A 23,386-nucleotide genomic window follows, 5' to 3' on the forward strand; every position below is an offset into this window, starting at 1 on the left:
TCTCTGCTGAATTATTGAAGATAAAAGAAGATTTGATCAAAGGGTTTCCCCACACATTGTGGGGTTTGTCCCTGGCTAGCCGCCACATCTTGTGTCTCTTGTCTTGGCTTGTTTTCTGTCGTTCGTTTAATGTTCTATCTGCACTTTACTTTATGTACATGTGATTGCTAATCGGTGGAATATAATAAGAAAAAGAAGTAAACTGTTATAAGCATAGAACATACCATAACTTAATAATAGGAGTTAGCCATGAGGCTCCTCTGTCAGGTCACTTCATCCTCTTGTTGAGAGAGGAACTAGAGCACATATGGGAATTTGTATAGTGTTAAGAAGAGCAGGCTTGAGCAGTCCAGGGCAAAGACAATGGTGTATGTGCACACCAACTGTTGTCCTATTTACAGGCAGAGGAAAGAGTGGTTGAAGGGAAGGACAAAGATGTGGGATGTCTTTCCTGATGATATGGGTCTGGATTGCAGTGTTGAGTTGGCATTGGCCAACATGGATCTCAATGATCCAGTGCTGGAGCCTATTAGATTTGATGATGGTGATACTGTAAAGGGGTCATCCTCCACACCAACAAATGCAGAGACGACTTTGGATACAGGGGAGGAGGATGCAGCAGAGGAGAGCAGTGGTGACCATGATGATAAGGACAGTGATGCTGATTGTGATGATGACTATGAGGATTGATGACTCATGAGTCATGAGCTACCTATTGCCTTGAGGCTTGTATACTTGTAGTTGTTTTGTATTTTCTATTTCTATTTGCCATTGGCATTGCACTACCTATGTAACACATTTTGATTTTGATGACTTAATGAGAAAACTACAGTTGTCAGTGTCTTTATCTTACGATGTTGTCTTTCTCCGATTGGATCGTTGTTGAATTGAATATGTATTATGATTTATTATTTATGAATTTAGAATTTATGATTCATTGATTTATCATTTATGTGACATGTCACAAATTACAATTGTATTTGAATTTTGTATGTACTATGCATGCTATAATGTTACTAACTTACTTTGTAAACAATAAAACTTACATCTAGATGAAGATCTATGTTTGAAATCAATGAATTTGTATCATGAATGAGAATTTGTGTAAGAAATATCTATTTTTTAATATATATATATGTAATAAAATAATATTTAACGTATCCGAACGTGTCCTGTTTTGGGGGGTCAACATGTCCAAATACGACACTTGAATCACCGTATCTGACGAATCCCCAATCCACGTGTCAGGTTACTTAGGTTTTTGTTAGTCACTCCTACTGGTTCCTTGTATACCTCACCTTGTGAGAAGGGGTTGGAAATACCCAAGGTTGATGCAACTGTAAGGAAAGAAAAATCATAAGCCAAAGGTCAAAATGCACATGAATGGCAAGGGATATACAACAATCAAAATCCAATATTTTTTTGAGCGCAAACCCCTCCTATATAGGCACTCATCCTCGAGAGTATCCATGCATATCATGCTTGTTGCCACAAAATCTAGTAGGCCTTGTGGAGGTGTACCCTACAAGGTAATCACTAGACGAAGTGACAACAATAAGGTATTAAGCAAAGTCTTTCGGTAGAAATCACATAAGAGAAATTTTTGGCCGACGCATTTCAAACCAACAAGCGTCACATCTACTACCCCCTCCGCTTTATGAATTTTCTCCAATGGGAGGAGTACCGATTTGTAGGTCACCTAAGAGATATTATAGTTTTTATAGGTATAATGTGACACAAAAGGCTTTTAAGGGATGACACAACTTAAGAACAAGGCTCAAGCAATGAAGAGAGGCATTTCAAATCCTTTGGAGAGGCCAAACTAGGGCACACTAGACCTAGGGTTTGATTAATAGTGTGGAAATCGGAACAACCCAAAGTCAAGGTACCAAGAAAAGGTTTTTGACAATGAATTTTAGCAAGACAATGTCTCATGAAACCTTCAAGAATCCCTCAAGTTGAAGCTTATCCAAACTAGGGTTTCTTCTAGGGAAAAGTAGCTAGGGCCAGAGAAATTATGGATAAAAATGGAAGGATTAGCCACCAGGAGGAATGATTTTGAGGCAAGCACTTCTACTCTTGTTGTTGAATCCTTCCAAGTGTTAATTTGGAAACTTAGTCACAAATTCCAATCATTAGACTAGATTCCTCTTTTTGAGAGGACCAATTTGATCTTTGAACCACTGGATTTGGACAAGGGAAAGTGTATTTTTGAAGTGAAGTCCACAGTGTCAAAATTGTCAAGGTCGAGCGAAGGACAAATTAACCTTCCTCCAACACATATAAAGACAAGTGACCTCAACCTCATTTGGACATCATCAGAACTTAACATCTCTTCTTCTCTCTCTGAATTTGATTGGTTCGTACAAGTCAAGGGGCAACTTCTCTTTCACACATGCAAGGGTCCAAGAAGACTATTTATGAGTTGGATTTTTAGCTGGACAATTTGACTTTAGTTTGATTGAGTTTGACTTCATCATTTGACTTGCTTTGAGTGGGAAATTTCTGATTTTCAAAGGTTGAGTTGATTGGCACAAGAATCGAGAATTTATGGGTTATTTGACCTGTGTTGACCACAGGAAATTTCATACCTCGACCACAAACTTTCTCTCATTTGATTGAGTTTGACTGGACTTTTGTTGACTGTTTTGGGTTGAATTTGACCGAGTAGTTTGGAAGGGTTGATCGTTGACTAGTTAGGGCAGACTTTGACTGCTATTGACTTGGATAGAATTGTAGTTTTCTGATAGTTGACCAGAATTTACTATTTCATTATCAACATTGGATTTTAAGTTAGTTGAATTGTTGAACAAGTCAGGGCTTTGACTTTGATTGTTATTGTTGAATTTGGCTCATTGTACTCTTTGCTAAACATTTGATTATAATCTAATAGAAGAAGAAATTCAAAGGGTTTTCCCCCTTGAGGGGTTTTTCCCTGGTCTTTGACCAAATCAGTGTCTCTTGTTGACGTGTTGATTGTCTCCTATTGTCATTGCATTTACGGTTCTATCTTCAACCATTGTTGATAATTGGAAATATTAATCATTGTTGAAAGATTGCTAATTGAAGAATTGAATTGGGCTAAAGTAATTGATATAGCAGGGCAGTGCAAAAATTAACATGGTGAAGGACAAGCCCAAAAGAGACGAGCTGAAGCAATCATCTTTGGAAAAGTTGAAGGAGCCTATCTAATCATGTCAAGATGTCTAACTCTTACTTCAAGGAAAATGAGACGCTGCGTGACTCATCTAACTTTGCTGCTTGGAAGATTAGGTTGGAAATCATAGTTGATGACAATGATGTCTGGGAATACATACAACGAAAAGTTCCCGAGCCTCTGGAAAATACTCCCATTGCTGCCAGAACAAGTACAAGAAAGGTGAGTTAGAAGCAAAGAAGATTATAGTTGATGGTTTACAAGATCATTTACTTGCATATGTTGGAAATTTGAAAAAGTCAAAGGACATGTATGATAAGCTAACTAACATGTATCAAGTCAATAATTTGAATGAAATCATCTCCGTGAAAGATCAACTCAAACATATGAAGATGAATAAAGGAGAGTTTGTGCAATCCTTCATTATGAGGATATCTCGTCTTCGAGATCGATTGCAGAGAGTTGGGGAAACTGTGCTTGACAGGGAGTTGGTGGTAGTAGCCCTTAGAGGTCTCCTTCCTATTTGGGAAACCTTCATTACCACTATAAGGAATAACAATGTTTTCCCATCATTTGATGAGCTAGTTGGAAACCTCACTCAAGAAGAATCAAGGATGATCTCAAGAGGTAGGATACAAAATCATGAAGAAGGAGAGCTTGCTGCCTTTGTTACTCATAACAAGAAAGAGAAAGGAAAAGGAGGTTCATTAGGTTCAAGGAAGCCACCTCCTCGAATTTCTAATAGAAGGAATGCAAGAGACATGGAATTGTCCCACATTGAATGCTACAATTGTCACAAGAAAGGTCACTATGCTCGAGATTTCCTTGAGAAGAACAATTGTAATGATCCTTAATAAGAATACAAATGATAACAAGTGAATAATGCATGGAACAAATCAAAAAAACGAAATATTCAACAAACACCCATATAAAAGCTGGAAATGGAGAACTTTTGAGCCATTTTTTCATATTTTTGCAAGTCAAATACAATAGATGATGGAATGGTGCACCTGGGCTTGTATGAAAGGACAAACATGACCAAACCCAGGTAGGAAAATGGCTGAGTTGAAGGCTGCTCAACTGCTACACCAATCTGCATTGCGTTGCCCAGAAACAACTGCTCTACTGAAGTTTGAATGGCTAGAAGGTGCACTAAAATTTCCCAAAGATTTATATGCTTTTAACACTAGAACCCTTGGCCAAAACCCACAAAAACCCATAAATGGTTTGGCCCAATTTGGACTTACCAAAATCGATCCCCAAAGGCACTATTCAATCCCCAATAATTCCACACTATCTGCTGCAAAGATACGGCTTAAAACCCCCCCTCCGGTGCTTAGAAACTTATGAAACTTTATATTTGGGATCCTTGTCAAAAACACAGAAAAACCCAGAATGGATTTTCGCTGGTTTAGAATTCTAATTTTCGACCCCCTCGGAGCCTCACCTCAACTCTATCTGTCAATTTCGACTTGCTGGAAACTGCTTGTAAATCCACCTGAAAACTTCTCCTAAATGCTGAGTTCACCCGTGCTATCCAATCCCTGACTCCCCGGATGATCTCTTGGCCCAACTCAGCTACTCCCAAGTACCACGAAAATCTTTTGTATGGCCTCTGCGCTGTTCCCTAGCCCAACAATTCGAATTGTTGGAATGATGGCTGTAAAACCCAACAAGAACGCTAGTCTAATGCTGCTACCTCACCTCCCCAACTCCCGGACAAGCAATGAGATCTGTGCTTGCCTCAATTTCCCTCTGCGTGTTTCCTCACTGCCCATAAATACACACTCCTTGCTCTGTGTTGGTTGGTGGTGCTATGTCACTGCCCTAGAACTCTTGAAATCCTTGTAGAAATGCCTCTCTAGGGCAGGCACGAATGGTCGCCTGAAGTAGAGGTTGAATCTCTCACTTAAGAGATTCGTGGCTAAACAGCTGGTTGACTCAGCTAAACAGCAGAGTGAGCAGTCAAGGGATTTTGTTTGCAAGATGTATGAATGAATCCCAAAATGAGAGCTGCTCCCTCCTTATAACTCCTTGGGCCTCGCTTGCCTCATGTGGGCCCCACCATCCACCTATTCGACTTTCCCTCCAAGCTATTCGAATGGGCCAATTCGAATTCCCATGTGGGTGCCCCCCACATTCCACTAGCAACCAAATTAAGTCGAATTTCCTCCTAAGTACCTAAGTCGAAAATGATGGGTTCTCTTCCTTAGCCAAAATTGTGCAAACTTGTGTAGCAGCACCCTGTTACAACTTACAATTGTGTTTGAGAAGGGACATGACAGTCCTTCCCTCCCAAATGTTGCTTGCCCTCAAGCAACCTCAAAGTTGGGTGCTCCAATATGTGCTCACCCTCCCAGGCGGCATCCTCATCCAGCAAGTTCTTCTAACGCTCCAAAAATCGCTTGTCCTCAAGCAATGCTTGAACGAGCATCCTCTCTAACTGTTGCTCCCCATTGTCACTGCGACATGTCTCAGGGTCCCAGATGTGCCACTGAATCGTCCCTGACCCCAACACTGTCCTAATATGCAAGAACCCTTCAATACTAGGATCCGAGGCCATCCTGTCCAACATGAAGCTCCCCTCGCTCCATTTGGGGTAACATCAGATGTGCTCTATCCATGAAAATTGGTGGAGAGGCTAAGGCACATGAGATCTCCAATACCCAGAGAGGGTTTGGGTAGATTCTAAACAGTTTGAGAGATATTGAAATAATTAATATTTTTAATGCAGTCCCTAAGTCTAAACTCAGAGAAAATAAAATATTAATGTGAATTAATATAAAACTGTGTTAGAATGGTCCAAAAGTCATGGGTCAAGCCAAATCTAATCTTAGCTGTTGATTAGGGACTTAATCTCAGCCGTTCATTTGTCAACGGGCCAATTGGAGAACACACCAAGAGATCAAGATTTCGACTTTCTGGGGCTGGGTTTGTTGAGAAAGTTAAGAGAGTGATCAGAGTTGCAGCTGAGGGGCAATGAATATAGAAGTAGAGAGGCAGAGATAGCACCGGGAGGATTTGCGCAGCAGTCGGAGAGAGGGACGCAGAACTAGTGAAGGGTTCACGCAGAGGCAACCAGAAGCTGTGCAGTGCCTCAGAGGGCTAACTTGGGTGACGTAGAGGGCCAGAGGGCTGACACAATGCCTCCAGAGGCTGGCGCAGGCCAAGCCAGAGTGACGCTAGGCAGATGCTATGCTAGAAAAGGCTGACGTTGTCCCTAGAGGCTAACGCTGGGGTTTCGTGGGGCAGATTGGAGCTGTAGAGTTGCCAGAGTGTTTATCCAGGGTTTCAGCCGAAATATCTGCCTCCTAGTAGAGAGGTGCTACTGCCGAGATTTTTCTCTGTTGGGTGAGCCGGATTTGGCACCTAGATTGTATTATGAAACTGCTTAATAAATCAAACCCTCAGATAGCTGCACTGGTTTTCCCGCATTGGGTTTTTCCAGGGACATTGGTCCAAAATTAACGGTGTCACTTGTGTGCTTGTTTTGTTTCCTTCAGTTGATGATCTGTAATGTGTTGAGCATGTACTTGTATTTATTTATAGTATTTACATGGTAAATAACTTGTTAATTAACATAACAAGTAGGTAGGAATAAATCAGTAAAGTACATGAAGTGTTTCTAACGGGTTAGACTTAGAAATTCCAACACCCAGTGCAAGTACCAGAAGTTCCTTGCTCCATCAGTGACATGCTAAAGCCCAATGGAAGATCTGTATGATCTCCCCCTGCAGTAGCCGGCGCATCCCTAAAGGTTATTGAGATGTGAAGAGTTGTGACGCCCCAGTTCCTTGCTAGTCCCAGAGTGGTGCCACCATGCTGACGCTGCGCTACTTTGACTATATCATACTCCCCATTGTGCACAAACAGTATCCTCCTCCCTTGGAACTCGATGGTGGAATACTGAAAGAGGCGAGACACATCCTGCCTGGGCATCTCCATGGCACCAAGGCCTACCCATCCAAATCTAACTCCGAACCTGTGTAGCAATAGAGAATGTCTACCTCCCCATATGATGAAACCCTCTGTGAACCCCCATGTGTCATCCCAAGAGCAAACTATATCACTCTCTGCCACGACTCCGCTCATCACGAGTGATATATCGATCAACTAAATCCCTGCATCCCATAGGCAAACCTGCTGCGACATAGCCCTGACAATCGATGGAATCCCTTTGGCCCTCATATCTAGTCCCTGCATGCCACCCATATATAGGCTCCATACATCATGAACTAATCTGAGGCATGCTAATCTATCCGATGGCTACAATTGTGTAGTACTGGTGACTACTGCAAACGACGTGTGCCAAATAGCTACCCCCTAAATGCAACAATAGATGGGTATATGATACGTGCAATCGATTCAGTTATTGCGGATCCATCCTACTCTTGCCAACCATCGCCACTGGTTCGGCTACCTGCCCAGTGGAGAACGTGTCGATACAATGTCGAGAACTTGGATACATACTAGACAACTATCTTAGGCGTACACAACATCCTCTGCTCATGCATGGTCCAGATATACCCTATGGAAAGAGTGAAACATGTCTCCCCTGTGACCAGCTCCCCAAGCATAGGATCAATGATGAATGATATGCCATCCTTGTCGGTGTGCACGATGCCCTCATTGAGAAGTCTCCCCTCTATCGCACCAAGTGTCATCCAAATATCTGGGGTGAGCTCTCCGTCCCCTGCTACTTGTGCCCAAAGTGTCAAAGGACAACAACCAGATCACCCGTTGATGTAAGTGACGTAGAAGAGGATCAGGGGTGTGAGTCCCCGCATATAGCATCAAGTATCGCTCATCTGTGTCCCCATCGATCTTGGGTGAACTACACCCAAAGGTATGCCCATTATCTCCGTCCATGGCTGTACATGGAGGAAACACTCCAAGATCTCGTTGTGCAACAACATACGCCACTGCATACCATCGATCATCCCAATACTCCTGGACAGGCCACTGTAGTGTTGAATTTTCTAAGTCTATCCGTTAAAAAATTAATTTGTATTCTCTTGGTTTATTTCTTCTACTTGTAATTCTAAACAAGTTATTTAAATCATTTAAATACCGAAATAAAGACAATACAGTCACAACATCTACAGATCATCAACTGAAAGAAAACAAACACACAAGTGACAGTTAGTTTTGGACAAATGTCCCCGGAAAAACCCAATGTGGGAAAAATAGTGCAGCTATTCCGAGGGTTATATTATTATGCAGTCTTTTTGAGTACAACTGGGTGCCTAACTGGCTCACCCGATAGAGAAAAGTACACGGTAGTAATACCTCTATATTCGGAAACAGGTATTAAGAAAACTTGTCCCACGAAACCCTCTCCAGCACAATTGAAGCTCAGTGCAGGCCCTTCTGGCCTCTGCGTGGCATGTGAGCCTCTCTCTACCCTCCTCAGCGTTTGTGCTGGCCTCTCTTTGGCCCAGATTGATGACGCAATCCCTCTGCGTCAACCCTTCCTCTGTCACTTCTGCAAGGATCAATAACTGTTACCCGGGACAACTGATTCTGCTGGAAATGCTCTACTCAGTTGATGCATTCAGTTCTCCTGTGATCTGTAACCACACTTTGATACCATGTTGAATTTTCTAAGTCTATCCGTTAGAAAATTAATCTGTATTCTGCTAGTTTATTTCTTCTACTTGTAAATTCTGAACAAGTTATTTAAAGCGTTTAAATACTGAAATAAACACAGTACAGTCACAACATCTACAAATCATTAACTGAAAGAAAACAAGCACACAAGTGACACCGTTATTTTTGGACAAATGTCCCTGGAAAAACCTAATGCGGGAAAATCGGTGCATCTATTCAGAGGGTTATATTATTATGCAGTCATTCTGAGTACAACTGGGTGCCTAACCAGCTCACCTGACAAAGAAAAATACACGACATCAATACCTCTATATTCAGAAACAGGTATTCAGAAAACCTGTCCCACGAAACCCTCTCCGGTACAACTAAAGCTTAGCGCTGGCCCTTCAGGCCTCTGCATCAACCTCCTATTGACCTACGTCAGCCCCAAGACCCTTTGCGTTAGCACTCAGAGGCTCCGCGCAGCCTCTGGGACCCACTACATCACTCTAGCAGCCTCTGCGTGGATGACACAGTCCCTATGGCCTCTACGCTGTCTCTGTTGGGCTCTACGTAGCCTGCACTGGTTGTTGTTCTCGCTCTCTTATTTTGCGTTGGTCTCTGAGTACTATCTCTACCTCTTTGCCTTGTACTCACTGCCCCTCGCTGCTGATCACTGATTCAACTTTGCTTAGCAACCCTGCTCTAGCAAAATGAATCACTGATCACTCTGGTGTGTTCTCCAACTCACCCTCAAGCCTCTTCTTATACTTTTCTCGTTGGTCCTTCAATGGTTGAGATTAAATCTCTAATCAATGGCTAAGATTAGATTTGGCTTGATCCATGACTTTTGGAACCTTCTAACCCAGTTTTATATTAATACCCATTAATATTTTATCTTTCCTAAGTTTAGACTTAGGAACTCCATTAAAAATATTAATTATTTTAATATCTCCCAAACCAGCTACAATCTGTCCAAATCATTTATGGGTCTTGGAGAGCTTATGTGCTTTAGCCTCTCCACCAATTTTTATGGCTAGAGCACATCCGATGCTACCAAAATCAACACTCCCTCTTAGCGAGGACTGTGCTATAGTGATACTACACATTAAGCATCACCCTGATTATATGGCACCGGTACCTATGTTGATGCTAGGCCTCCCCACCCAACATCCTCTACACTGGTGCATCTTGTGCTGTTGCCCATGGCTCTGCCACTTCCACTGCTACATTCGTACGACAACTTCCTCTGCATCCGAGCTGCTGCTGGTCCATTCCCCCAACATTGCATCTGCACTACATCCCCCTCTCATCATGTTGCATCACACTCCTACATACTGCTACTGCACTGCAACTCCGTTACTGAGAAGTAACTGATCCACCCAACTTCTGACATCTTTGTTAGGATAGAAACACTCCCGATGCTGAAGCTCTCTCTGTCGCTAACAAGTCCTTCATCTACTAACCTCTGCGCTGCTGCAACAACTCCCTGCATCTCGCACCGTGGCACACCTCTCTGTGCCATCCTGCACTGTTACAAAACATTTTGTGACTGTCCCTGTACTCCCCATCCACAATCCTGGAGGACCTCTACAGTGAATCCGACATGCTTTCCCATCATGAAGAAACTCCCAGTATGTCCCTCTTCATGAGAAGGATAATTACCCTTTGCATCATTTCCCAAGAATCTTCCTTTTATCCTAGCTTACAAGACCGACGCTACTGACCAGTTTCCTCCTCGCGTCGATTTGCAGAGATTAAAACCAGCCCTAGCGCTGTACGGAGCAACTGAGCCCTTTTCCAGTGGCGTCGATCCTCTTTTGGCAAAATTTTTCAAATATGGAGTCAAAGCTTCCAACACTAGAAGCTTGATAACGGAAGTCTGGTAGATGGTTGGGCTGGATGGATCCGAGGAAGTCAGTTTGGGCTCCTTTCCCCTATTAGGATGGAACAAATTCAAGAGATAAGACCTTTTCCCATGATGAGAGGAAACATATCCCATCCATTCAAACTATTTAAACCTCTCTTTTCCCAAGCTAAACTAGTTTTGGAGTGAGTTTGAAAGATCAGCAAGACATCTATAGCTTGTAGCTTTCTAGTGTATGTTTGAGGGAGAATAGTGTGTTTTGGTTTGGTTTGAGACTAGAGGGAAGAGGCCTTAAAACTTCCATTGTTGAGGCTATCCATGAAGTGCTAGCAAAAGTGTGGGAATCCGGATACGTCGGAGGAGACCAGCGACGTCAAGGCATTGGTTGTAATCTATTTCTGATTTATATGAATACAACTGTTGATTGATTTCCTAGATGAATTGTTATTTTACATCTTTATGGCTTAATGTTCTTTGATCTATTAAGTAGGCTGAATACAGTATTGTATGCTATCACATTTGTTGTTGTTATTTGTTTGCTTGTTTCAGGTATTCGAAGGGAGGAAACAGAAGATAGCTGGAGTGAGGAAGTAGGATCATCACCAAGCGGAATAACGTTCTAAGAGGTAGGCCATCTTAATTGATTCTAGCTTAAGTATATTTTCCATAGATTGTTTGTTTGTGGCTAGACTAGCTCTCTCGGGTTAGAGGAATTGTTTGTATCCGCACTGAGAATTTACTTACACCACAAATTAGCGACTATACTGGGGAGCCAATCCTTCTATTTGATTGATTGTCATTTTATGGTTTTGTGTGAACTTTTCTAGTATCACCATTTCCCTTTAGTGTTCTTTTCTTTGCTTGGTTTACTGCTTTGAGCCTGAAATTTACAGTGGCAAGTATGGTTTTAGCCTTTGAATTTTTTTATTTTTTCCTTGAATCCTCGGTCAGCGTGTTTATTTTTCTGACTGTTGCATCGATTAGGGCGAGTTTCTCAAAAACATTCGCGCCGACCCCCTTCTGGCGCTTGTTGTTAGTTAGGCAGTCGCGCCGATTCCTATAGGTGAAGATCAGGGTTTACCCTAGATCATAGCTAGTGTATCTTGCCCTTCTGATTTCTGTCTCTCAACGTGTTTTGACTGTGTTCTCCCTGGCTAGAAAGCTCTTTTAGCTTGGTTTGTATGCTTGTTTGATTTGCATTTTCTTCACTTGGTTTCTTGAGTTCTTGGATGGTTCGTAACCCTAGGGCATTTAGGTTGTCATCCACTCACTTGTTTGTGTGCTCGGCAAGTCAAGTAGATAGCCAAAGTTGCTCCTTGCATTTTGTTTGATTAGTCCTTTTGTTGCTTTGATTTCCATTTAACAAGTTTGAAAAGCTTCGTTTGTTGTTTGAACGTTTCTTTTCGAGCATAGATCACGTTGCTCATCTTGTTATTGGTTGAGTTTTTGCTTCACTAGTTTGAAAGGAATTCTCTTTTGTGCTTTGCATTTGCTTGTGATTGATTGTATTGGAAATGTTTCATTGAAATGTGGAGTGTTTGTGAAAGATTCATTTTGTCATTTCATTGAAAAATACTTAATTCTAGTTTTGCTGAATCAATGTGTTACATTAGTTAGCATCATTGAAGGCTAGAGTTGCATCGTCATTTGCATTGGAAAAGAAATGAATTCTCTTTACTAGTGAAAGGACCACTTGAAGTGTGTTTGATAGGAAAGATAGGAATTCAAAAGAGTTTTTCATCATTTTGTTTTCAAAAGCGAAATAGTGAAGAGGTCATTTTGATTTCAATTGCTTGTTTTGTTGCATTTGAGTGTGTTTTCTACTCTCATTAGTGTAGACAATTCATTGAATTGAAAGGGTCTTGTCTCATTTAGTTTCATATAGGTGTTTTTCGAGTCACAACGATAAGGCCTGAAAACCGAGACATAATTTCAAGATAAACTTTAAAATGTACTCAATTAACCTAAGGCGAATTTGAAACCTAACGATCAAATTTAGAAAGTCTAGGCTAGAGACGTGTTTCAGCGTCTTTAAACCTAGCAGCTGCTGTTCGCTTCGGCGCTAGACAACGCTAGTATGGACTTGTGTTCTCCATACCGTCGCATATATAAAGGAAGACACCACTAGGTTGCAATCCTTTATCCATAGGAAGCTGAGTCTGCCGCCTTGTAAACGTGATACTCCGAACACAGCATTCGGGGAGATTGCCTGCCCATACTTCTCGGCTCGTCGGGAGGTATTATGCTGTTCATGGTTACCTGGTAATCCATTTTGCCTAGATCATCCTCAGTAGTCGTTTTGATCTTTTTGACTCCCTAAATATAAAAGATCGCCCGAGCGCTTGTCCTTTCGAGCTCGTTTCAAATTGAAAGTGATAGAGTCACCTTTGCTTCTTTCTCGACTCTTAAAACATGAAAGAGCACCAGTTTGTTTTTGCGTCTTAAAAATTGTTGCCCACTATCTTATAACATCCTTGTTAGTCTTTTTTAGACCACATTGTGAGTATACCTTTAAATACATTTTAAAGCCTCTAAATCAATCTCTCTTCTGGTTATTTGAGACAAAATCATCGTGGCTGAACCAACTGGTTCGCCTAGTTCTTCTTCCACTCCTCTGTTTGAAAGATTCTCTAAGGAGCCTTTTCCTGAATTGTCGCAGTCGCTTGAGGACCAAGGTGTTGAGCTTGGAATTGTTCTGAGTATTCAACCTTTGTCATCTCATCCTCCCCCTTCAGATACTGGGTCACTTTCTGACATTGGCCCGGAATCTCTGGATAATCCTATCCAGACTCCCGAGAGTCCGCCGACTTTTGAAGGTCAGCTTGGACTGGTTGTTTATCCTCCGAATCCTTTGTTCGATCCTGTTGTGATATCACCGCAACGTCCATACAGTCCATACGATCAGCCGGGTATTCCTTTGGAATTATCCCCTCGAACATCTTTGGTAGTCTGTCGTCACCTGTTTTCACCCATGACATCAGAGGGCAAAATCCCGGTCTCCTTTCCGGGTCACTCGGAGGTTTCCACTCCATGCACAGTCGAGGGGCAGGAATACTCTTTCCTTGCTGAAGGTTTTCCTTACACGGGGAGCATTCTGACCAGTGTTCATCCTGAGTTACCGCGTAATTACGTGACTTTAGCTCAGTTGGTTTCAGGCATGCCCACTACCTCATTGCTATATCACAACCCTATTTTGGCATCTAGCGCTATGCCTACCTCGGGTCCGTTCATTTAGAACCCGACCTCCCAACAGACAGTGCTTTCTGCAGTTACTTCAGTCCCGACGCAACCCACCATTCCAAATCCTCTTGTTTCGTCGGTCCAAGTAACTCGTCTGGTTCAACCGACGATCTCAAGTCATGTCTTTGTTAGTTCTTCGATCCCTCCAGTGAGTGGACAGACTGTGCCACTGCCTCGAGGGCAAAATCTGAAAGTGTCGATGACGTCTGGTACAACCAATGTGAGTGGTTCACAAGCTCACATGGTTGGAATGAACCAACCCTCTTCGGGTGCCATTCTAAACCCTGTTGGTCCTGCTGGATCGAGTGATATCCAGTACTAGTAGCCGAACCCTGTTGGTCCGTCTGGGTCAAGTAACATTTAGTACCAGCAACCTAATATGGCTCAAGTTCAGTACCAACCTCCTTATGTTCCATATGGTTCACAAGTGATAGTTAATCCGCCCTACATCCCTCAGCCTGGACCTTATGTCCAGCCTGGTCTGTCCGCTGCGCCTGGTGGGTATGGCCAGATACAGTTTGGGAAATTTCAAGGTGTCATTTCGAGAACTGTTCAAGTGCCTTTGCAGCAGCAAGGGCAACCTTCATTGCAGCAAGGGCCATTCATGCTGCAACAAGGCCAGATGATGCCATAGCAAGGACAACTGCAACAATCGCAGGGGCAACCCTTGCAATAGTTGCAGCAAACCATGCAGCCGCAAATGCAGTATGCGCTGCAATCTTCCCAGCCTATGCCTTCGCAAGGTTAACCTCTGTAGCCGCAGGGACAACCTTTACAGCTGCAAGGTCAACCCTTGTAGCAAGAAGGTCAACCCGGGTAGCAGCAACCCTTATACTCATATCAACAGGGTCAACCCTTGCAAGGGCAAGGCCAGGGTCAAGTCCTGCAGCAGCAGGCACAAAATCCTTATGTCCAAGGGCAATAGGTTCAGCCTCCTTTTGTCCAAGGACAACAAGTCCAAAATCCTTATGTCCAAGGGCAGCAAGTGCAGAATCCTTACGTCCAAGGGCAACAGGTCCAAAACCCTTTCGTCCAGGGGCAGCAGGTCCAAAACCCTTATGCTTAGGGACATCAGGTGCAAAATCCATATGTCCAAGGCCAACAAGCTCAACATCCTTTTAACTCTTATAATGCTTATCAACAACTTTTGGTCGGACAGTTTCAAGGCTTTCAAGGTCGGACTCCTCCCTACGGGCAAGGTAACCTACAGTGGGGGAAAAATCAAATGCCATATGGACAAAATCCTCCACTATGGGGACAAAATCCTTACCAACAAGGATGGGCCCTGCGAGTTGGGCCCGCCTATCGACCTCAAATGACTTTCAATACCTAATTACGATTCTTGGCTACACTGGAATTGCCAGATGTGTCTAGACTCATGAATGACCCGATTCTTCATTCGCCATACTGGCCTCTAGTTTTGTCCAAGATTCCGAGCCATTGTCTGAAGTTTGAAGGAAAAGCCAAAGAGGATCCTGAAGCCCACGTGATGACATATCACCTTTGGTGCTCCTTAAATTCCTAAGTTGATGATTCCATTTGTCTTCGACTTTTCCAATGAACTCTTACAAGTGTTGCAGCCAAGTGGTATATCATGTTAGCTCGAAATACCTATCCTGACTTTAACACTCTCGCCATGGCCTTTCTCACACATTTCCAGTTGCCGTTTTGCTCTGAAACTGGCACCCATCTGCTAACGTCGCTCAAGCAAGACACTGCAACCCACATCTCCGATCATATCCATGAATGGAGACGTAGGCACCGTCTGATTAAGTTCGAGATTGCTGATGAGTTGTTGACCGAGTGGTTCACCCAATCATTTGTCAACAAAATTGCTGAGGACATTGCTACAGGTGGATGTGTCACTGAGGAACAAGACATTGCGCGTGCCCAGTATCTAGACCTCGTCTATTCACAATTCGGCACATTATATGATATGTTACCCGATGTGCCCAGACCATCATTTGATCTGACGACATCTAAGTCTCCGTCTACACCTCCTGTTGATGGCGTAATTGGTTTAGTGACTCATACCCCTGCAAAATCTTCTTCCAAACAAAAGTCGGTCTCCAACACTGCTCCCAATGATTCCTCTCGCAATTCATCATGCCCTGGTAAAACCTCGGAGGTTTACAATATCTAGTCTACCACAACGGATAAATCCTCTAAATGTAAGAAGAAAGGCAAAGGCAAAGGTAAAGCTAATGCCCCGAAACAGGGTCCTCCTAAGTCATCTGCTGTTGATGCTTCCCAATGAAACCCAAATATCCATGCCTCATTTGTGAGGATCACTATACTAAGGATTGTCCTAGACAGTCTGAAGTTAGTCATTTGCTCAAAGGGACCCCAGCGGTCCTGAAAGAGCCCTTTCTATCCTAGTAGACTCAAATGGTAGACTAACCTCAGTCATCCGCTTCCTCAGGTTCACAAGTGTTCATGATGAGTACCCCGATTCACGTGGCTACCAGGGCAAAAGATTATCAAACTTGGACAACAGGGAAAGAGAAAGAAGGTGCCCCATCTTCTTCTACCCTGCCCTGTTCTGTTCCTCTCCATATAGAACGACCTAATCCTGATTCCGCCATTTGACCACCTTCTCGAGGTGTGCTACGAAAGTCTTCGTACAATCCCAACGCTCGAGCCACTCAACATTATAACATTGTTGAAGATTTGGCTCAAGCGCCATCAACTATGTCTGCTCTCGAGGTCCTTCAAAGCTGTCCTTCTCAGCGGAAATCATTACTGTTGGCTATTGGGGGTATTGATCCAACTGACTCTAATCTCATCTGTTTTGACCTGGAAAACCACGTTCCACGTTTACCTCATCAGATTGCCTTTCTCATTCAGGTAATCATAAATGAGAAAACCATTCATAGGATCGTCATTGATGAAGGTGCTTCTACCTGCATCATGTCTGTCGCTTGTTGGAAGGCAATTGGTTCTCCTACTCTGAACCAGTCCCCTAACACTCTGGAAGCTTTTGACGGACGCGATTCATGACCATTCGGTGTCCTTCCCAACCTTGCCATTACTTTGGAGGGCAAGATAGTACACATTGAAGTAGATATCGTTGACGCTAATCTTAACAACAATCTTCTACTCAGACGGAGTTGGACCCATGCGATGCATGCTGTAGCCTCCTTCCTTTTCTGTGTGATTCGTTTTCCCTGTCAAGGGAAGATAGTTACAGTCGACCAACTGTCCTTCTTTGCCTCTTCCTCCTCGGATGGCAATGTTCCGTATGTCAAGCACACCAGTGCTCCTTATGAGAGTGTGGGGGCAGGACTCTTTAAAGATCCTGCCTTGATGGGCATTTTTCCGCTCCCACCTCCTCGTGTTGCCTCCGTCAACATGATTTCGGTTAGGTCTGATCCTTGGGTCATTCCTTTGCCGGATCTTGTTGATACATGGGGCGAGGTTATGCCGTTAAGTCCTGTCGAAATTTATTACGTGGAAATTGTTTCGGCTTCGCCTTCAGTATCCTCTAATCATGCTATTTCGAGAACATCTCTCGATGCGTATTCTTAATCCTCGTGGCTTGGTTCTTCAGAATCCACCGATCCCTTAGTAGAGACTTTTTTTTTTTCCCGACGAGAGTATCATGGAAGTAATGTCTCTGGAGGAAGTACCTTGGAGTGACACTCATCATCGTTCCTCGTTCTTGCTTGGCCCGACAGTCATGTCTACTTGTCTCAAGGAGTTCTCTTCTTAGTTCCCGTCCCTACCACTTCAAACGCCGATCATGACTCGTGAAGTTTGGTTGAAAGGGAACATGGGTAACATTACCCAAACGATGCCAATTGATATTTCTGTCAAGTTTGGTGTCATTGAAAATATCCATATCGGGGTAACTTGTTCTCCAGAAGAGATCAAGCTCTATACTTGTCTGTTCCAAGAGTTCCGGGATGTTTTTGCGTGGTCATATGAAGAAATGCCCGGCATTGACCCAAGTATAGTCGTGCATGAGATTCCAACTTATCCTCATGCGAAGCCCGTTCGCCAACAACTTCGTCCAATGCACCCTAGAAAAGCGGTTGCCTTTAAGGGTGAAGTTGAAAAACTTATGAAAGCTAGATTTATTTATCCAATCCCTCTTACAGATTGGGTGTTGAATATCGTACCGGTGACAAAGAAGCATGGCATTATTCGCATTTGCGTCAATTACCGTGATCTCAATCGTGCTTGTCCTAAGGATAATTACCCCACTCCCTTCATTGACCAGATCATTGATGAATGTGCTGGGACTGAATTCTTTTCCTTTATGGACAGTTTTTTTGGTTACAACTAGATAAACATTGCACCGATTGATCAAGATAGGACAACCTTTATCTGTCTGTGGGGGACCTTCGCGTATAAAAAGCTCCCTTTTGGCCTTAAGAATGCTGGGGCCACATTTCAGAGAGCGATGTCTTATGCGTTCCACGACATTCGAAACATCGTTCAACCTTACTTGGATGATCTCCCCGCTCATTCTCATAAACACCATGATCACCCTGATCATCTCTGACAATTTTTTCTTCGCTATAGACACTACAACATTCGGCTGAATCCGCATAAATGTGTCTTCTGCGTCGAATCTGGACGACTCCTTGGATTTATCGTTTCGAAAGAAGGCATTCGCCTTGATCCTCTTAAAGTCGAGGCCATAGTTAATTTACCCCCTCCATCTTCATTGCATCAACTGCAGAGTCTGCAGGGAAAAGAAAATTTCCTTTGTCGTTTCGTACTGAACTATGCTGAGCTAGCTTCAAGGTTCACTCGGTTGCTCAAGCAAGGAACCTCGTTTGTTTGGGATGAGGCTGCCCAAAAGTCTTTCGATGACCTAAAGGTTGTCCTCATCAATGCTCCTTTGCTGCACCCTCCAAACTATCATCGCGATTACTTCCTTTATCTAGCTGCAGCCTCTAGTACCATCAATATGGTGCTGGTACAGGACAACGACGAAGGCAATGAACATGTTATTTATTACCTCAATTGCAACCTCCTTGACACCGAAACGCATTATGCTCATGTCGAGAAGTTGGCTTTGGCTGCCGTACAGGCTGTTCAATGCTTTCGACATTACATTCTACTTCGCACCACCATTGTGATTTCAGAGTGCAACCCCATGACCTACATCCTGACTCGTCAGTTGCTGGGGGGCAGGTACTCAAAGTGGATTGTTATCCTCCAAGAATTCGATTTGGTATTCACTACTGCCAAATCTAAGAAATCACTGGTCTTCGTTGAGTTGATTTTCTCCCTCCCCTTCACTTCTCTTCCTGCTGGTGCCGATGAGCACCTGCTAGACGAGACTCTTTTCTTGATTAGCACTCTCGACCCTTGTTACGGTGATATCATCGTATATCTCCAGACTTCCACTTTCCGGTTTGCATTGACCAAGGATGATCGCTGACGCATTCGGCATCAATCTCAACCTTATCGTATCATTGGAGACACTTTATACCACATTAGTGTCAATTCAATTCTTCGCTGTTGTCTCACTCTCGAGGAGGCTAAGAGAGTCTTGAATGACTGCCATTCTGGCGCATGTGGCGGTCACCTGTTTGGATATGCTACTGCTCAAAAAATCCTTTGCGCTGGTTATTTTGGTCCTCTATCTTCAAGGATTGCATCCATGCTGTTTGCAAGTGCCATGAGTCAGCGTAAGATGCGCGCCCCACCTGCTCACATACACCTCGTTATTACCGTTGTTTCTTTTGCCAAATGGGGCATCGACTATATGACCTGTAACCCTCGTTTGATTGGGGGGGCATGGGTATATTATTGTTGCTGTGGACTATTTCACCAAATGGGCCGAAGCGATCCCTACATACTCTGTGAACGGTAAAACGACGACTCAATTTCTATTCAATCATGTTATTTTCAGGCCATTGTCACTGACCATGGCTCCCATTTTTGAGATTACATGATGGCTGAGCCGACTTCTACGTTGGGTTTGCGCCACGATAGCTCAACCCATACTACCCTTAGGCCATTGGCCAAGTTGAAGCTATGAACAAAGTCTTGGTTATGATGCTTCATCGCACCATTGGGATGCACAAGTTAAATTGGCATCTCATGCTCTTGTCAGCTCTATGGGCTTACCGAACCTCGACTAAGGACGCAACTGGATTCACACCATTCCAGCTAGTCTATAGTCTGGAAGCAACTTTACTGATTGAATGCGAAATTCCATCCCTTAAGCTGGTTGTCAAACTTCTCCTCGAGACCTCACCTCAGGAAGAGCACCTCTTGTACCTAGAACGACTGGATGAGACTCGCCGTCTTGCTGCTTTGGTCATCGAAGCATAGAAAAAGCGGGTCAAGTCCCATTTTGATCAGTCTATCTCTCCTCGAGCTTTTTCCGAGGGTGATTTGGTTCTTCTGTATGATTTGGCTAATGATAAGCTGGGGGCAGGCAAGTTCAAGCCCATGTGGCATGGGCCCTACATTGTTAAACGTGAGTCACAAAAAGGGGCCTATGAGCTTATTGACTATGAGGGCAATCCCTTAGACAAGCCTCGTAATGGGCTTTATCTCAAAAAGTACTATGCTTAGGTCATCTTGCATAACTACTTTTGTATAATAGTGTGTTATTCATTTTTGTACAGTGTGGTTTGGTGTGTTGTTTTGCAAGCAACTTTCCTACTTATTATGTTTTTGTTTGCTTTGTAGATGTCGGTGTCTCCTCACATCGATTTCGTTGATGGTGCTTGTCATAGTACCCAGAATCTATCATTCGCGGCATGGGCCATTTATGCCCCCCATGCTGAGTTGATTGATCTTCAAGGTATTTGTCTAGGTCAAACAACTAATAACATTGTTGAGTATAGCACAATTATTGAATTGTTGTCTGAAGCTATCACTCTTGGCATCCGAGAATTGGTTGTCAACCTTGATTCACAGCTGCTTGTCCTTCAACTCAACGGGCAATATTCCGTCATAAACCCTCAGATATTGAGAATGTATCTATGTATTCGTCTACTGGAGAGAAATTTTGATTACATTACATATCATTATATTCCTAGATACATGAATACATTAATAGATGCATTAGCTAATTATGTGTTGGATAGACATTTGCGAAACATGTAAAAACTCAAAACACAAAACATTTGTGCCATAGTAAGCAAGGAAATATAACATATGTATGTGTCGATAATGTTTGTCGCACATCAAAACCCCAAAAAATCATGTGTGTTCAAATACATCCGTGGCTAGCAGGCCTAAAAAAGGTGGAATGTTAGACCTATGCAGCAAACAACATGATGCTCATGGTAGCATGTTACTGCTTGGACTAAGCGAGTTAGCGGTCGGCGGATCTGATCTAATACCCCCACTGTATGCCTCTGATACTGGCGTGGGACATCACCCATCTGGGCATACTCTGGGATACCATGGGTCAATCCCTCGAGGTTTTGCGCGATCTCCTCATTGTCGCTTCCTTCCTGATAAGGAGCGACCTCGAACTGCCGAGCAATGTGTCTGGCAATCGGGGACATCCCGACAGGATGCTCTGGTCCAACATCTGCATTCATAAAATCAAAATGTCATGAACACATATATCTCAAAAACAACAAAAATAAAAAATTAAAATGGTTTGTTTTTTTACCTCTGTCATCATAATCCTCCCCCTCTGGGAGCGACATATCCGGATCACCACGGAAGTTGGTACCGCTGTAATGCCAATCCTCCACTATGTCAGTGGTTGTCGTAGCCACGAGAAGAAGGGGGGCTTGTAGAACATCTGTTGGCCCTCGATAATCCTGGGCATCAATGCACTCCAACGGACCATCTGTGGGTCTCGTGGCAATGGTGGTTCCACCTCAGCCAGCTGGTAGTGAAACAACGGAACCCGCTCCAAGAAGGAGGTCACTAGAACAGATCCATAGCAAAACTGCTTCAGGTTTCCTACCTTAGCTTTTGATAGCTGGCGCTTCATGTTGACCTTCATAGCTTCCTCCAAGTTGAAGATAGTGGGTGTCGTACAATCGATATCATACTAAAACTTCGACTTGTTGGTCTCATGTTGCGCTTGGGCCTCAACCACTATGTTTATGGTCAACAGTAACACTCTCAGCACAAGATCCCGAACAGTCATGATCTCGATCTTGCCATTTTTTGATTTGAGTGCTTCTGGGCAATGTTTTGCAAGTAGCATGGTCACACTTGCCCCAATTGGCCTTGACCCGTATAGATTGACTGGTTTCCCTCTTTGGGACAGTCTTGTGATGAAATAAATGTCTGAAGTTTCCAACTCCAGTTCTTGGTCACGGATCATGAAAACTTCCCGATTCACGTCCTAGAGATTGATTAGATACCATAGCAATTCGAGTTGAGCCTGTAGACCTGGTGTAAGGAAGAATTTGAGGAGCCCACAGTTCCTCAAAGCATTCAAGCAATTTGGGTCAGCCATTGCTTGAGTGTCAATATCCTCATGCTCATGTTCCTTCCAATCCACCATTTTTCACGATTTTTTCCCTGCAAAAACCATATAATCAAGTCAATAAACATCTTTGGCCAGAGAAATTTGGATTCAAACGAATAAAATGGGCAAAAACTTGAAGAAAATTTGCTCACGGTGTCGACGCGACTGTTTTAAAAACAGTAGCGCCGATGGTGCGCTTAACAATCTTCATAGCCCCCGATCGGCGCGATTCCGTCCCTGGAAATCGCGTTGACCGAGGGCAGTTTTTTTTGACAAAACCTCCTAAAAAAATCCAAAAAATGGTTAAAAACAGGTAAAATAAGCATGAAAATGGAGCTTAAGGTCTTAGCTCTTACCTGCAACTGACGGCTCGACGAATGGCCTCCCAAATCTCCCATACTTTGCTTCTAAAAAACTAGGGCACAAGTGGGTAAAAAGCTCTTCACACAAAAGGTAAAATGATAAAAAAAATAATTACTTTTTCCTCCTTTTATTCATTTTTCATGAAATATTAGGGTTTTTAAAGTCTTTTTTACCTATTTTGCCTAAGAAGCTGGATAATGCATTTACCTTTTTGTGTAGCAACAAGTGATGGATTATCGATGATGGTACCGGAGTCACGTTTAAGCTCTTTTCTCGACTTGTAAAACTCAAATGAAAAGATAGCTGAGTATTTTTCCTTTTTTGACTCGTAAAAGAGAATAAAAATGGGGGGTCCACTTTCAAGCTCTTTTCCGACTCTTTAAACACGAAAAGATTGCCGAGCTCTTGTCGTTTTAAACTCGTTAGAGGCTGCGAAACGTCGTTCGCCCAGTATATGTTTACCCTTTTTTTGGGCTGGGATGAACTATTTACGAAAAATGTACTCCTTGACTGAAATGGTCAAGTGGTTCTCTCAAGTATCGTTTTCTACCTTTTCGGGCTCGAGAGACAAATGTACGAAAAGGGACCATGTGGAGTTTCCTTTTCCGTGTCTTTTTCAAATTCTCTAAACATGAAAAAGATACCGAGTTACACCTTTGTTGGACTTGTTAAAACGTTAAATGACATTGGATTCGTCGCCATGACGAACGTGAGCTTCTCCTTCATAGAGCTCATTAAAATTACTAGGTCGGATTCGTCC

General features: G+C 43.1%; 1 protein-coding gene across 4 annotated transcripts in view; it reads left to right on the forward strand.

The window, feature by feature from the left end:
- LOC149168517 (organic cation/carnitine transporter 7-like) overlaps positions 1-23,386 on the forward strand; it is a 391,286-nt gene that overhangs the window by 178,225 nt on the left and 189,675 nt on the right. The gene's annotated exons all lie outside the window — the stretch shown is intronic.

This window comes from Pinus tabuliformis, chromosome 4_2, assembly GCF_031772625.1.
Source record: "Pinus tabuliformis cultivar Carrire ecotype Pingquan chromosome 4_2, CPIR1, whole genome shotgun sequence".
Classification (NCBI taxonomy): domain Eukaryota; kingdom Viridiplantae; phylum Streptophyta; class Pinopsida; order Pinales; family Pinaceae; genus Pinus; species Pinus tabuliformis.